Source organism: Moschus berezovskii, chromosome Y (genome assembly GCF_049115385.1).
Source record: "Moschus berezovskii isolate FMDL1 chromosome Y, NW_MosBer_1.0, whole genome shotgun sequence".
In the NCBI taxonomy this organism is placed as follows: domain Eukaryota; kingdom Metazoa; phylum Chordata; class Mammalia; order Artiodactyla; family Moschidae; genus Moschus; species Moschus berezovskii.
In genome coordinates, this window is record NC_142489.1 from 76,001,404 (window position 1) to 76,016,582 (window position 15,179).

Sequence of the window (15,179 nt, forward strand, 5' to 3'; positions counted from 1 at the left end):
GGAACTAAAAAACACTTTATCAGTGTTTTATAGTTTTCCATATATAGTTGTTTTGTTGCTTTCAGTTCAGTTCATTTCAGTCACTCAGTCGTGTCAACTCTTTGCGACCCCATGAATCACAGCAGACCAGGCCTCCCTGTCCATCACCAACTCCCGGAGTTAACTCAAACTCATGTCCGTCAAGTCAGAGATGACATCCAGCCATCTCATGCTCTGTCATCCCCTTCTCCACCCGCCCCCAATCCTTTCCATCATTAGAGTCTTTTTCCAGTAAGTCAACTCATCACATGAGGTGGCCAAAGTATTGGAGTTTCAGCTTTAGCATCAGTCCTTCCAATGAACACCCAGTATCGATCTCCTTTAGAATAGACTGCTTGGATGTCCTTGCAGTCCAAGGTACTCTCAAGAGTCTTCTCCAGCACTACAGTTCTAAAGCATCAATCCTTCGGCGATCAGCTTTCTTCACAGTCCAACTCTCACATCCATACATGATAACTGGGGAAACCATTAGCCTTGACTAGACGGACCTTCGTTGGCAAAGTAATGTCACTGCTTTTTAATATAATACCTTGGTTGGTCATAACTTTTCTTCGAAGGAGTAAGTGTCTTTTAATTTCATGGCTACGGTCAGCATCCGCAGTGACTTTGGAGCACACACACAAAAAAAGTGTGACACTCTTTCCGCTGTTTTCCCATCTATTTCCCATGAAGTAATGGGACTTTGTTTCTTTAGGTAGGTGTATTCCTAAGTTGATTTTTTTTTTCTTTTTGTTGCAATGGTGAATGGAATTGTTTCCTTAATTTTTCTTTGTGTTTTCTAATTATTAGTGTATAGGAATGAAAGGGATTCAGTTCAGTTCAGTTCAGGTGCTCAGTCGTGTCCGACTCTCTGCGACCCCATGAATCACAGCTCGCCAGGCCTCCCTGTCCATCACCAACTCCCGGAGTTCACTCAAACTCATGTCCACAGAGTCGGTGATGCCATCCAGCCATCTCACTCTCTGTCGTCCCCTTCTCCTCCTGACCCCAACTTTTCCCATCATCAGAGTCTTTTCCAGTGAGTCAACTCATCGCATGAGGTGTCCAAAGTATTGCAGTTTAAGCTTTAGCATCTGTATGTTAATTTGATATTCTACAATTTTACTATATTCATTGATTAACAATTGTAATTTTCTGGGAAAGTCTTTAGGGTTTTCTATATAAAAGTTCATGTCATCTGCAAAGAGTGAGTGTTTTACTTCTTGTTTCCCAATCTGCATTCCTTGTATTTCTTTTTCTACTCTGATTGTTGTGGCCAAATCTTTAAAAACAAACTATGGTGAATAGTAGTGGTGAGGCACCCTTGCCTTGTTTCTGACTTCAGGAAAAAGCTTTCAATTTTTCACCATTGATGTTTATTTTGGGTTTGCCATATATAGCTTCTATTATGTTGAGGTATGTTCCTTCTATCCCTGCTCTCTGGAGGGTTTTTATAATAAATGGATGTTGAATTTTGCCAAAGGCTTTATCTGCATCTATGGAGATAATCATACGTTTTTTATCTTTCAATGTGTTCATGTGCTGTGTTACATTGACTGATTTGCAAATATTAAAGAATCCTTGCATTCCTGGAATAAATCCTACTTGGCCATGATGTATGAACTTTTTAATATGTTGTTTGATTCTGCTTGCGAGAATTTTGTTAAGGATAGATGCATCAATGTTCATCAGTTATATCGGCCTGTAGTTTTCTTTTTTTTGTGTGTGGCATCTTCGTCTGGTTTTGGAGAAGGAAATGGTTAAGCCACACCGGTACTCTTGCTTGGACATTCCCACGGATGGAGGAGTCTGGTGGTCTACAGTCAATGGGATTGTAAAGAGTCAGATACGACTAAGTAACTTCACTATTCGTTTTGTCTGATTTTGTTATGAGGATGATTGTGCCCTTATAGAATGAGTTTGGAAATTTACCTTCCTCTTCAATTTTCTGGAAGAGTGTGAGTAAGATAGGTGTGAGAATTCATCTGTGAATCCGCCTGTCCTTGGCTTTTGTTTGCTGGAAGATTTTTGATTACAGTTTCAATTTCCTTGCTTGTGGTGGATCTGGTAAGATTTTCTATTTTTTCCTGGTTCACGTTTGGAAAGTTAGACTTTTCTAAGAATTTATCCATTTCTTACAAGTTGTCCATTTTATTGGTATATAGTTGCTCATAGTCTCTTTGTATTTCTGTGTTGTCTTTTGTGACTTTTCCATTTTCGTTTCTAATTTTGTTGATTTCATTCTTTCCCTTTGTTTCTTGATGAGCTTGGCTAATGGTTTATCAGTTTTATTTATCTTCTCAAACAACCAACTTTTCCTTCTTTTTCATATCTATGTTCTCTTTTCTTTCCTTTGTATTTATTTCTGCCCTAACTTTTAAGGTTTCTTTCCATCTATTAACCCTGGGGTTGTTCATTTATTCCTTTTCTAGTTGTTTTAGGAGTGGAGTTAGGTTATACAGTTGACTTTTCTCTTGTTTCTTGAGGTAAGCCTGTCCTGTGGTGTTAGGAACCATCCCTTAGCACAGCTTTTACAGTGTCCTCTAGGTTTTGGGTTGTTGTGCTTTCATTTTTCACTCCTTTCTATGCATATTTTTCTTTCTTTTATTTCCTCTGTGATTTTTGTTTATTCAAAAGCCTCCATATGTTGGCATTTTTAATAGCTTTTTATCCCCTGTAATTGAGATGTAATCTTACTGCATTGAGGTCAGAAATGAAGACTGGAATTGTTTTAATTGTTTTTGAATTTGCCAAGGCTCGATTTATGGCCCAGGATATGATCTATCCTGGAGAAGATTCCATGTGCACTTGAGAGAAAGGTGAAATTGATTGCTTTGGAGTGAAATGTCCTATAGATATCAACTGGGTCTAACTGGTCTATTGTGTCATTTAAAGTTTATGTTTCCTTGTTAATTTCTGTTTAGTTGATCTATTGTTTTATTGTTAATTTCCCCTTTCATACTTGTTAGCATTTGCCTTACATTATTGCAATGCCCCATGTTGGGTCCATATATATTTATCATTGTTATATCTTCTTCTTGGGATGATCCTTTGATCATCATGTAGTGTCCTTCTTTGTCTCTGTTCACAGCCTTTATTTTAAAGTCTATTTCATCTGATATGAGTATTGCTACTCCTGCTTTTTTTTATATTTTTGGTCTCTATTTTCCTGTAATATGTTTTTCCAGCCCTTCACTTTTGATCACTTTTTTGTGTCCCTTGTTTTGAAGTGGGTCTCTTGTAGAGAGCATATAATGTGGTATTGCTTTTGTATCCATTCTTCCAGCCATTGTCTTTTGTTTGTGAAATTCAACCCATTTACATTTAAGGTAATTATTGATATTAGTATCCCATTGTCATTTGCTTTGTTGTTTGGGGTTCGAATGTATATACTCTATCTGTGTTTCCTGTCTAAGGAAGATCCTCTAGCATTTGTTGAAGAGCTTGTTTGGTGGTGCTGAATTCTCTTAGCTTTTACTTGTCCGTAATGCTTTTGATTTCTCCTTCATATTTGAATGTGATCCTACCTGAGTACAGTAGTCTGGGTTGTAGGTTTTCTCTTTCATTACTTTAAATATATCCTGTCATTCCCTTCTCACCTGAAGAGTTTCTACTGAAAGATCAGTTGTTATTCTTATGGGAGTCCCCTCGTGTGCTATTTGTTGTTTTTCCCATGGAACTTTTAATATCTGTTCTTTGCGTTTGATCGTTGTTATCTTACTGATTCGTGGAGCTTGTCTCTGTGTTCTTATGGATAGAACTGTGTTTCTTCTCTCTGGATTGCAATGGAGTGTCCAGTAGTGAGATTTAAGATATCTATGGGATTGGTGTGACTTTGGGAAGCCTGTATATTGAAGCTCAGCACTATGTTCCTGTGTTGCTGGATAAATTGTGTGGTATGTTTTTGTCTGGAACTTGTTGACTCTTGGGTGATCCTTGCTTTCAGTGTAGGTATGGAGGCTTTCAGATGATGTCTTACCAGTTAATATTCCCTGAAGTCAGAGTTCTCTGGTGTTCTCAGGTTTTGGGCTTAAGCCTCCTGCTTCTGGTTTAGAGTCTTATTCTCACAGTAGCCTCAGGACTTCTACATCCATACAGCACCAATGATAAAACTTCTAGGTTAATGATGAAAAGACTCTCCATAGTGAGTGACACCCAGAGAGGTTTGCAGAATTACATGGAGAAGAGAAGAGGGAGGATGGAGATAGAAATGACCAGAAGGCGGAGAGGGGGAATCACAAGGGGAGAGAGCAATTGAGCCAGTAAACCATTCCCTATGTGCTCTCCACAGTCTAGAACCCTCAGAGAGGCTCACAGAGTTATATGGAGAAGAGAAGGAGGAAGGAGATAGAGGTGAAATGGTGGAGAAAAAGTGGAATCAAAAGGAGAAGGATAGATCAAGGTAGTACTATCTTCCCCACAGCCCAGAACACACAGAGAAATTCGCAGAGTTGGGAACAGAAGATAAGGTGGAGGGAGGAAATAGAGGCGACCTAGTGGAGAAAGAGGAGAATTAAAAGGGGGAGAGAGTAATCAAGCCAGTAATCTCACTCCTAGATAAAAATGGGTACTTAAGATTAGATTCGTAAAGGTAATATATTGATAACATCTACCAAAAAGCAAAGATTAAAAATTTAAATTAGAAGTTGGACTTGCAAAACTACAATATTTAAAAACAAAACTTAAGAAAAAAAGTATAATTTGGGGGATTTTGTTTTTGTTTAATATTGTAGTTTTGATGGTCTAACCTCTACCTTTTTGGCAGGGGTAAAGTAATAATGTGTTATAGAAATGAAAAAGGCAGTATAGAAGACATAAAAAATAAAAATTAAAAAAATGATAGTAAAAATGCATCTAGGAATTTCTCTGGAGCTGTTGCAGACAGTGTGGGCTCAGTTCAGTTTCAGATAGCTCCTTGTTCCAGCTTAGATCTTGTTCTCAAGATCTAAAGACCCCTCCAGTGTAGTTGGTGTTATCTACACCGTTTATTCTGTTTCACCTGTCACTTCCAAAGTGGTTCCTTCTGTTTATTTGGTTTCTTCTGTTCGCTGCTCTCTTCAGTGTCTAATTTCCACCCTAACATAAGAGCGAGAAGTGGTCTCTTATTCAGGCTCACTTTTTCAATCGTGCTGTGAGGAGGGAGGAACACTGCAAACAAATATCACTGGCGTGTGTGGGGAGTGCTTGCAGTGTCTTGGACACCCTGGGTTTGCCCCTGCTTTTGGTTGTGTACTTTCCCAGTCTACACTGCTCAGGCTCCAGATTACTCTGCAGGGAGCAGACCCTGAATTGCATGCACTTTTGTGATCTAGGTCCTAAAGTCCAGGTTCTCAGGTACTCCCCAAAGATGCAGACTCAGTTTGGCTTTTCTTGTACCCTTCCCAGTTCTGAACAGCTCAGACAACCAGGCTAGTGTCCTCTCCCTGACAGTGAGTTCGCCTTGTCTCCTCTAGTATTGGCTCAGTCCTTTGATCTGTGAGCGGCCCAGCAGTACCTCAGGTTAGGGCTTTTCTAGATAGTTCTCGCTCCCTCTCTCTCTCTCCCCACCCCCTCAGATTGCTCTCAGGACATTCAGGCCTGATCCTTACAATTCAGCCCACTCCTCCTTGTTCAGCCTCCTTTTCCTGGTGATGGATGCAAGTGTCTGGGGGTACTTCTCTGCTGAGAGTTTTCATTAGGCACATAATCTTTGGGTTTTATGTATGTCCGTATGTATTTTTTTCCTAGGCACATTGCCCTCTGAGATACCAAAACAACCCACAGACTCGCAGGAGAGAGTGTTTCCTGTTGTTTGGAAATTTCTTCCTCTTTAAGACTACCTTCCCAGGACAGCTAACTCTCACTAACTCTCCTTTTATTTTATATTCTGTTTTACCTCCTTTTGAAGAAAATTGGCTGCATTTCTGGATGTCTGATGTCCTCTACCAGCGTTCAGAAATTATTTTGTGGAATTTGTTCAGCGTTCGAATGTACTTTCGCTGGATTTTTTGGGGAGAAATTGGTCTCCCAGTCCTATTCTTCTGCCATCTTAGGATGACACCCCCGCCCCGCCCACTGACTTTAAATTATGCCAAGTTGATTGACAGAGAATAGGGAGAGAAGGAAATTCTGGTACATTCCTAGATAGACTACGGGAGGATTCCATAGTTTTACTGACATTCACCTTAATATTACAGAGGGAGAAATAATTCTAAAAATAGATTTCTCACTCATTTGGCTCCAGATGTCTGCCATTAGTTCTGCAAACAGGTATTTGGGCCAAATTAAACCTTAGAAAACTTGTTGCAGATATTTCAGATGGTATATTATAGTAGAGAATATGAGGAGGAAAATAGGAGGGGGGGTGGAATCTAGCAAAAGCCTGAAGCCAAAATAATATTTGTTAGAACTGCTCTGAAGCAGCCTGAGAAAAATAACGAGAGGGACACAGGTGAAGAAGGATGGACTTGCTATTACTGAGGAAAGGAGGGACATTTCAAGAGGTTTTCCCCTCAGGCATCTAATGCACCTCTGGCTCCCTGTCTTGTCTGCAAAGAACCATACTGGAGAATAGACTTATCTCTGAGGTATAGGCCTGAGTCATCAGACTCTCAAGAGAATTGCCACTACTCACAAGCCCCCATCTTAATAACATCTGAGGAACACCAGGTATTAAGCACTCTGTGGGGGCTAATCAGTTGACACCTTCCTGAAACCAGGGCATGTTTCTCTGTGCTCACTGAAGCCTCTGGTCCACTTTCCTCCTATCCGCTATTTTACTAGAGCTGTCAGGATGAGCCAAACTCTATTATCTTCAGTTCAGTTTAATTCAGTACAGTCGCTCAGTCGTGTCCGACTCTTCGCGACCCCATGAATCACAGCATGCCAGGCCTCCCTGTCCATCACCAACTCCTAGAGTTCCCTCTAACTGATGTCCATTGAGTCCGTGATGCCATCCAGCCATCTCATTCTCTGTCGTCCCCTTCTCTTCCTGCCCACAATCCCTCCCAGCATCAGAATCTTTTCCAGAGAGCCACCTCTTCACATCAGGTGGCCAAAGGATTGGAGTTTCAGCTTTAGCATCAGCCCTTCCAAAGAACACCCGGGATTGGTCTCCTTTAGAATGGACTGGTTGGATCTCCTTGCAGTCCATGGGACTCTCAAGAGTCTTCTCCAACACCACAGTCCAAATGCACCAATTCTTTGGCAATCAGCTTTCCACAGTCCAAATCTCACATCCAGACATGACCACTGGAAAAATCATAGCCTTGACTAGTTGGACATTGGTTGGCAAAGTAATGTCTCTGCTTCTTTATTATGCTATCTAGGTTGGTCATAACTTTCTTCCCAAGGAGTAAGCGTCTTTTAATTTCATGGCTGCAATCAGCATCCGCAGTGATTTTGAAGACCAAAAAAATGAAAGTCTGACCCTGTTTCCACTGTTTCCCCATGTATTTCCCATGAAGTGATGGGACCAGATGCCATGATCTTAGTTTTCTGAATGTTGAGCTTCAAGCCAACTTTTTCATTCTCCTCTTTCACTTTCGTCAAGAGGCACTTTAGTTCTTCTTCATTTTCTGCCGTAAGGGTGGTGTCATCTGCATATCAGAGGTTATTGGTATTTCTCCCAGCAATCTTGATTCCAGCTTGTGCTTCTTCCAACCCAGCGTTCCTCACGATGTATTCTGCATAGAAGTTCAATAAGCAGGGTGACAACATACAACCTTGATGTACTCCTTTTCCTATTTATACCAGTCTATTTTTCCTTGTCCAGTTCTAACTGTTGCTTCCTGACATTTTGATATAACTAAGACTCTCTGTTATTTTCTCATGGATTCCTAATAATGCCACAGTCTCCCTTAATCCTTTGCAGGATAGATAGGCTGAGCAAGTTCCAAGCCACTGTTTTCCTGAGTATGGAACCTTTTCTTTTAAAATGAACAATAATGTGAATATTAGGGAGCAGGTTGATGGGAAAATATGGGTCGAGCACAAATGCTGTTCCTGTTATTACCAACCTCATAGACCTTGTGCATACCAGACTCAAAGACCTACTTTCACGTCAAACATAGTATCCATTACAGCCTGAGTTTAAGGAATGAACAAAATCTTAGTGTGCTGACTTCTCATGATGTAAGTGGGTCCTTAAACTCTACAATTCAGAAAAACCTTATTATGAAAGCTGTTGTAACTCAAGGAGTGTCAAAAGTTCTAAGAATAAAATATCACTTACCCAACTCCAATCTTCAGGAAAGGTAGATAAAGGGTAATGGCGTCATTAAGATGAATCCACATAATTTAACTCAGGAAACACAAAACTGTTGGTTTAAATGTAACCACACCTTTAACGAAGGCTCAGTCTGTCCCCCACCCCCCAAAAAAGGGGATTATCTCAATGACAGATATTTTTATGCACAGATATTGCTATAGTTCCTAAAGCTTTAGAATTAACTCCATGACTCAGGTTTCAGCTCTTCAAACTCGTCATCAATTGAAGGGGGCTCCCTATGGTGGGATTCTTCACTTCAAGGAAAGGGATTTCTTCAACTCTGTGAATATCTTCAACAACAACAATCATATCTGACAGTTTTTCTTGATCTGAGGACATCTAAAAATCCTAAAATGGAGTCATGTAACTATGGACATAATGTAACTCTCAATTTTCATTGTGTTTCAGTTTGGTTTAATGACTCTTTTATCTTTCATCTCTAACTTTAAAGCAGTGTTTTTTTCTAACTGTGTGAAAGTTTTTAAGTTACAAATAAACATGCTCCTACAGTTGTTGCAGCCTCTCCAAACTATTATTTGGGGCCCTTGGTCCAGAGACTCTCAATATGAGGGTTAAAAGAGATGCTGATTAATTTAGGGATGAAGACCCATCACATGAGGAAGTAGGTATGGAATGAAAATGACACCCCTTTCCCTTGGCAACATAATTCTCCTAAAAAAAAGGTGGGGGGGATAATGAGAGAGTTAATTCCTAATTGGAATGATAATTCCAGAGGGTCTGAGGAGGAGAAAGAATCTGAGGTTCTCAAAGAGGAGATAGAGGCAAGAAATTCTCAAGGGGTAGGAAAGGGCAAGCTTTTATATTTTAATTTTTCTCCTGTATTCCTTAGTAAGGATTATATAACAACATTTTATCCTGCTTGAGAACAGTTTCTCCTTCTTGAAAACATTCTGACTAAACTTGATATTAGAATGTATATGACGGGAGTGGGTCTAGTAAGTTCTAATCCTGTTACCTTAAAATATAAATTGTGGAAGTGGTCTGGTAAACTTTTTTACAACCTTGAAATATTCTTTGGATTTATTGTTATAACGAAATGAAATAGTATAGAGCTCTCTTGCTTAGACTAGTCAGGGACACTCTCTGGCCTCCTTCTGATGTCTATGTCAGAAGGTTTCTCTGTCCCGATTCATTCTTGGAGAAAATTCTGCAAAACAAAAGCTCATGAGTGATCAAGTGTGGTCCCTGTTACTGAGGCAAAACCTATTTCTTCAGAGATCAGAAATCTGACACTGTTCACAATAAACGGGTAATTCTCAATCTTCCCATTGTTCCATTAACTCCGTTTTATTCAGTCACACTGAACTTCCAGTCTGTGTTCTGTTCTTCTGGGTCTCACTGCCTGTGCATCTGCCATTCTTCTGCTTCCCTTGATTTTTATCTTTTTGTTAATGGCCTTTGAGATATGGTTTTAAATTACTCATGAAGTTTTCTTCTGACTTTACAGATTGTTATAAGATTACTAATTTAGTTGAGCTCTTCAGTTTTCTTTGATAGACTGTGTTTTTCGATTGGAATAAATGATCATATATCCCATATCTATTTTTCCTTCTGACTTTACTCACCTAGCTTCAGGAGTAGAGGTCTCTATTTGCGGGGGGGGATGTCTGAATAAGGACTTATGGAATCAACAAGAAACACGTTTATTAGACATGTTTATCTTAAGAAATTCTGTACGGAAGCAAGATTGTTAAGATCCTAACCCTCTGAAAAAGTAGTATATAGTTTACAAATTAAAATCACCAACATTGTGTTTCCTTCCCAAGAAGAGCTGAAAATTGTCATCATCTTCTAAAGAAAGCATATTTTACAGTGACTTCTGTAGACAGGGAACCTAAATAAGGAAAGCAGAGAGATTTCAGAGGTGTGTATCAGGGATAGTAAATGTCAGAAAGAACAATATTTCTCGTTAACAGAAATTGACTCTTGTGTATGAATGTTTTTTGCTTTCCTATTTTGGTGAATGATATGTAATTTCTAGTCTGTGGTGGCAAAGTTTTCCATAATAATCCCTTAAATCTATGATTGCTGTTCATGGGACTCAATGGTGAGGATTTTCAGGAGACATGGAATGAGAGAAGCAAGATAATGCAGTGGTAAAGCAAATATAATCTCAACTGGAAACTAAATTGTACTATACTTTATCTCATTTTTTATTCAGTCATTTGTTTCCATGTTATTCCTGTCATAATTTTACCAATCGAAATGGATTTTCACCTCTCAGATGAGGAGGCTTTCATGTGACCAAAGGCAGTTTTCCAGAATAAGGAGTCTTTTACAGTCTTTTAGTGGCCAGGATTTATAAATTTGAAGGATACCTAATTTTTAAAGGGACCTTGGTGGTACAATATTAAAGAGGAATAATCTGGTAGTTTTCGCAAAAAGCCACATTGGGTGAGTTCTCTTTTTCTTTCTTTCTTTCTTTTTTCTTCATTAGTTTTCCTGTTTATTGCATGCCTGAGTCAGAATCTAACTTTGAGCTCTGGACCATAGAATTTTCGAGGAAGCCACCCATAACAAAGTATTACCAGAATGGAAAAGTGTTAGTGGCTGAAACGTGTCCGATTCCTTGTGACCCCATGAATCACAGCACGCCAGGCCTCCCTGTCTATCACCAATTCACGGAGTTCATTCAAACTCATGTCCATCGAGTCTGTGATGCCATCCAGGCATCTCATTCTCTATTGTCCCTTTCTCTTTCTGACCCCAATCTCTCCCAGTATCAGAGTCTTTTCCAGTGAGACACCTCTTCACATCAGGTGGCCAAAGGATTGTAGTTTCAGCTTTAGCTTCAGTCCTTCCAATGAACACCCAGGACTGATCTCCTTTAGAATGGACTGGTTGGATCTCCTTGCAGTCCAAGGGACTCACAAGAGTCTTCTCCAACAGGAAAGTTTGAAAGCATCAGTTCTTCTGTGCTCAGCTTTTGTTATAGTCAACCCTCACATTCATACATGACTACTGGGAAAACCATAGCTCTATCCAGATGAACTTTTGTCGGAAATTAATGTCTCTGCTTTTTTGTATGCTATTTAGGTTGATCATAGCTTTTCTTCCAAGGAGCAAGTGTTTTAATTTCACTGATGCATTCAACATCTGCAGCGATTTGGAGACTAAGGAAATAAAGACTTTCATTGTTTCCATTGAAACCCATCTATTTTCCATGAAGTGATGGAACCAAATAATATCTTCATTTCTTGAAAGATGAGTTTTAAGATAGCTTTTTCACACTCCTCTTCATCTTTTTATCCTCTTTACCTCTTTTGAACTCTCCACTTTAAAAAAAAAATCAACGTTTGGTAGGAAAAATCATAAAAGAAGGGAAGGACAATTCAGGCAAAATGAAGGACATTGACAAGGCACAGAATATGAGAAGAACAAAATATGGAGCTTAAAGGTATCTGAATCACTGGTCATGTGTGGACCTGAGCAGTGAGCAGGAATGACAAAAATGATTAGAAATGTCTTGTCCTATAGGTAGTGAAATTCATCAGAAATCCTTAAGTGGAGTAGTATTAGGTTCTGATGTCTTTTCTGTGCAGTTAAGATGTTAATAAACACAGATTTGAGGACCCTATCTGCTTTAGACTTGGAACGCTCTATTTTTAGCATACCTGGAATTTGTAGCACCATTGGAAAAGACTGTTTCTGGCTGAGTCCGTACTCCAGCAAATACATTAACTCTAGCTTCATGGCAGCAAATTAGTGGTATTTTCTCTTCCATGAACATTTCTTGTAGGGATAGCATAAAATATGGAATGGGTGATAGGACCTAGTGGGGGATATGTTGAAGCCATCCTTGAACCACAGCACCAGCAGCCATAGTTCTGCATAGTTCTAGCAGCATGCTACAATATGGATGTATTTTCCTCAACTACACATCAGTTGAATTTGACACCAACCAGCCCCTGCATGACTACCTCATGGTCACTGATGCTTCTGTGTACACCCAGCCCCTCTATAAACCAACACCAACATGTATTTCATACTTTAATGATAGATACGAAGACTAATACTGTGCCTAATACTTATTGATCTTGTTGTAAACCATCTCCAGGAGGAATAAGTGATTAAATTTATTAATCTGCAGCTGGTTCTGCATGCCTATGGTTTCTGTGCCCATTTGGGACTTGCCAATGCCTGATCCCTAGAATCTACTACAACAAAGATCAACACTGGATGTATTATCTTATTCCTGGAGCCCTGAGGGATAATCAGTGTCACTATCTCATTGGCACATTTACTGCCATCACGAAGGCGACACAAGGTCTGCAGCATTATTAGAGTTAGAAGGAAGTTCTAGGAGATGAAAATGTAGCAAAGTTACTGAGTCATATATACAGATTTATGACCCACTTCCTGGCACTGTATTCCATCTTTTTACCTTTTTCTCCTGCTTGACGTGTTGAAACAGTAAAGGAAGGAATGTATTTTGTTTTTTGGCTTAGAGAGAAAAAATGGGACTCAAGACATTTTGAAGTAATCCAGATTGCTAAACATTTCCCTTTTATGTTTAGTTGGCCTCTGCTATGTCTTGATTCATCCCAGTCCACAAGCGTGTAAACCTGCTTCTTTCACAAGTGCAACTTGGTAATTTCAGAGAGACTCTCTGGAGCAAAGAGCTTATACAGTTTTCTTTGTCTTGAGAGATGCAATAAAATGCTTGGGTCTAACTTAATGGAGTAGAGAATGCAACCCATTCCAGGTTCCGTGCCTGGAAAATCCCATTGACAGAAGAGCCAGGTAGGTTACACTCATTGCTTTTTAGAGTCACACAGGACAGAACACACACACTTGCACATTTACTTATGTTCAGATACAAATTGTCTTTCCTTTTAATAGGTCACCATGTGGTGTACACTGGAGTTAGTAAGCATTTTTCTCTAAAATATCTTTGTGAATTTTTATAGACTACTGTCTGTTTCTTTTCCCAAAACAAAACAAAAACAAACAAATTACCTCCCTTTTGGCAAGAGGCTTGGGTCCTTTTCTCCACTGATGTTTTGCAATTTCTTTCCTATTACCAGAAATATGGATTTCTATCTTGCTTTGGCTATATGGGATCTGGTAAACTGGGATATTTGTTCGTTGATTTGGGAATAACAACCTCGAACATATTTTCTCTTTTCTAGAGCAATGGAAAACTCTGGAACTGAGAGGAAATGACAACATTGAGACCCACATATATATCTTCCTTATCTCGGACCATACTCCTTAATGACAGACATGAACAGATCTGTCATATCACTAGAGAGCCACTAGAACTAATTTTCCATGTGTGTGTGGCTCTGATTTTTGTCTTTGGAATGCTGTCCTGCCTACTTTTATGTCACAAGTTAAAGCGGTTTTAAATTTAACTGTATTCCACAATCCATCCATACAAGAAGGTGAATCTCTATAATATCCTTTTCCTCTGAGCCTGTAGACCTTGCCAGAGAATGTACCAGGAAGGCTGAGAGTCCCGTTTCTGAGGGAGTTCTCAAGCATTAGTGAAATTTCCCCAGGATTTTAGTATATTTCTTGTTTTCATACTATAATAAGTTTTATAAGATACATCTAGTGTGGTCACTATTGTCTCAATTAGTAACATATAAGAAGTACTGATGGAGGTATCTGGAGGCTCAGGAGAAGATGGATATGACATGAAGAAGATGAAAGGATGGTCCTCACTTTCCTATATTTACTCGCGTCAGAAGCAATGTGATAAACTGATTGCTAGACTAAAACAAATGAAGATGGCTAATAAGGTTATAAGTAATCCTGTCATGAGACTAAGGAAAAAATTGAAATGTGTCATTTAGATTTGGAATCTAGCAGGATCTTAATATGTAGGCAGGATAATTATGAAGGGAGGTACTTAATGAGAATCAGATGGGAGAAAGAGGAACTTACTGATACCTATGATAGTGACAGTAGTCTGGTATGGGTGTGAGAGTTGGACTATAAGAAAAACTGAGTGCTGAAGAATTGAATTGTCGGTTTCAGAAGACTCTAACTGTGCATCCTAAAAGAAATCAGTCCTGATTATTCTTTGAAAGGCCTGATGCTGAAGCTGAAATTCCAATCCTTCGGCCACCTAGTGTGAAGAACTGACTCACTGGAGAAGACCATGATACTGGGAAAGATTAAAGGAAGAAGAGGAAGAGGACAACACAGAATGAGATGGTTGGATGGCATCATGGACTCAATGGATAAAAGTTTCAGAAATCTCTGGGAGTTGCTGATAGGCAGGGAAGCCTGGCATGTTGCAATCTATGGGGTTACAAAGAGTCACATGTGACTGAGAGCCTGAACTGAACTCGACTGATGACAAATGAACTGTTTACGAGTTTTGCTGATTTCTCTCCAGAGTTTTCCCCACACTATTGTGTCAGTCTGCCAACTTATGGCTCACTTTCCCATGGCTTTTCTTTTTCTGCAACACTCCTGAGAAGTTGGCTTGTCTTTTCTTTTGCATTTCGTCTTTCTTTCATTTATCTGAGTGTGTCTGCTATGGCAGGAGGAGTTACTATAAAATAGGCTATATTAAGTAGCAGGAAGTCATTCAGCAACATTGGTACAGCTGGGAAAATTAGAAAAAAAAAATCTAATACAAAAAATGGGACTTACAAATGTGTAATTTCTTCGTTTTGTATCAGTAGAGAAGTATTCAAATAGAAAAAAATTCCAGGTCTGTTGTTTACGATTTTATAAATGAAATATTATGAGGAAACTCCCATAAGCCTCTCATCCTTACGGATCAAGGGAGAGACAAAATGGAAGCCACAATTGCAGAAAACTTACCAAAGTGATCACTTGGACAGAGTCTTGTCTAACTCAATGAAGCTATGAATCATACTGTGTAGGGCCACCCAAGATATTCAGGTCATGGTGGGAATTCTCATGAAACATG